Here is a 2,493-nt window from a genome sequence, read left to right as displayed (position 1 = left end):
AAGAAGAACGAACTGGGGAGGAGGGTAGAGAAAACAGTGCAACAATGAATGAATGAAAACCCAAAATCTCTGTAAATGTTCATTAAAACTAATAAAATTTAATAATAAGAAACCCCTAACCACATATCCCTTTTAAATAGTTTTCTCCCTCTTCTGTTTCAATGCAGTATAAATATTGAACCCTTCTTTCTCAGTCTACCCCCAACCCTGAAGTCAGTCCTGTTGTACAACAGTGGCACCATGCAGTATTTGTCCCTTTGTGACTGAGATATTTCACTCAGCATAATGTCCTCCAGGCTCACCCATTTTGAATAATATTGCATGAGTTCCTTGTTTTTCAATGCAGCGTAGTATTCCATTGTGCGAATATACCACAGCTTCTCTATCCATTTGTTTGTTGATGGGCACTTAGGTTGTTTCCAACTCCTCGCTATTGAGAACAAAGCTGCGATAAACATGGGTGTGCATGTTTCTACTTGGATGTTGGTTATGGTCTCTTTAGGGTAAATTCCCAGTAGTGGAATTGCTGGGTCAAATGGTATCTCTATCTGCAACTTTTTGAGAAAGTGCCACACTGCCTTCCACAGTGGTTGTACCATTTTACACTCCCACCAACAGTGAATAAGGGTTCCAGTTTCTCTACAACCTCACCAGAATTTGTTGCTTGCTGTTCTGTTAAATTTTGCTACTCTGACTGGGGTGAGATGATATCTCATAGTTGTTTTGATAATTTTTTTTGTCTGTACCATCAAATCGGATCTTACTGGTACAGGAAGAGATTGCCACTCCTTCTCCAGCAGAGCATCTGGTGGATTCAAACTGCATAGCTCTGAGATTACAGTGCAGCTTCTTGTGCTAGGCCACCAGAGCTCCCCGTGTTTTTAAATTTTTTATGGCTTTGATTTTAGCAGCTGAGTGCTTAACCAGCATGAAACCAGGGCTTCCCTAAAATGCTACACCTCTAAAAGAAAATGTGAGGATGGGGAATCTTAGAGACTTTAAACTGGGCACAAAGGTTTCTTCAACGGGACAGAGAAAGCATGAGCTGTGTTGTGTGGAAGGAGAGAAGGTCTGCACTCCCCTCAGCGAAGATGGAAGAGGTCTCTCAGCTCGCATCCGGTTACGTCACTGCCACCCACTCTGTGGTGTCTAACCACACAGTCTGATCTTGGAGAGTTAACAGGGAAGGGGAGGGCGGGAGAGGGGCGTAGAAATGAATAAATAGATAACTGAGGTTGAGTGAGGCAAACAGAGAGGAAAAACCCATAGAGGACTGACTGTTGTTGTAATGCGCTGTCTAGTCTCCTGCGACTCATAGCGACCCTATGTACAACAGCCCTAAACCCTGCTCTATCCTGTGCCAATCTCTCTGTCTCTGACACACCCATCCCAATTACCCCAGTCACTGAATCAATCCACCTCATCGAGGGTCTTCCTCTCCTACAGTGTACCTCCACCCTCCCAAGCATGACATACCTCTCCAAGGACTGATCCCTCCTTGCAACATGCCCAAAGTATGTCAAACCAAGCGTCAGAATCCTTGCCTCCAAGGAGTAGCCTGCCTTCACCCTCTCCAGGATGAACTTGTTTGTTCCCCTAGCAGTCCATGGTATATTCAACACTCTTCTCCAGCACCATAGCTCAAAGGCATCCGTTCTCCTTCTATCCTCCCTAGTCATTGTCCAGCTCTCTGAAGCACGGCAAGTAATGGCAAAGACCATGGCCTTTATCAGGCACACCTTAGTCTCAACTGACACCGTTGCTCCTCAGTATCTTGGAGAGGTCTCTGACAGCAAACTTTCCCAAAGTAATTGGTCTTTTAATTTCCTGACTGCTGGTGCCAAGAGTGTTGATTGTAGAGCCAAGCAAACGAAAGCCAGGTTATAATTAATGAATTACATAGTGTGGTGTCAGGAGCCATTGAGTCAGCGAGGATTCGCAGTAAGCATATAAGCACAGATATGAGCCACGCTTAGTGCCACTCTCCCACCTCTGACACGCGCAAGCCTGTTATTTCAGGCGTTGTGTCCATCCACAACTCAACAGCATCAATTCAACTGTCATTCTTACTCACTGTACAGCTTTCAGATACATAAGAAGCAACTGAAAAAGTCACAGACTGGATCAGGGGCACCTTAGTCTTTAAAGTGACATCCTTGCTCTTTAGCACTTTAGAGATTACATTTCTCATTGGTAATTAATGTCACCCAATAAAATGAATGATGGATATGATTTAGAAACTTTGATTCAACTTAAAAAAGAGCAGGTGTCATAAAAAGAGGGGGGAAGTCAACACTGGAGTTCACCAAAATGAAAAACTGTTCTTCACAAGATATTGTTAGGAAACTGTAACATCCCACTAATTAAAAGATCAGACCTCATGCACTTACTGCAGAGGTTCAAGGACTGCAGCCTTCAATATGGACTGAGGCTCAATGTTAAGAAGACAAAAATTCTCACCACTGGACCAATCTGTAGTATCAGGATGGATGG

General features: G+C 43.8%; 1 protein-coding gene across 1 annotated transcript in view; it reads right to left on the bottom strand.

Moving 5' to 3' along the window:
• BRSK1 (BR serine/threonine kinase 1) overlaps positions 1-2,493 on the bottom strand; it is a 38,240-nt gene that overhangs the window by 23,487 nt on the left and 12,260 nt on the right. The window lies entirely within an intron of this gene.

Source organism: Elephantulus edwardii, unplaced genomic scaffold (assembly GCF_000299155.1).
Source record: "Elephantulus edwardii isolate Elephantulus edwardi_28Jun2011 unplaced genomic scaffold, EleEdw1.0 scaffold00348, whole genome shotgun sequence".
Lineage (NCBI taxonomy): Eukaryota > Metazoa > Chordata > Mammalia > Macroscelidea > Macroscelididae > Elephantulus > Elephantulus edwardii.
The sequence above is the reverse complement of the archived record's forward strand: the minus strand, read 5'-3'. Positions and strand labels throughout refer to the sequence as shown.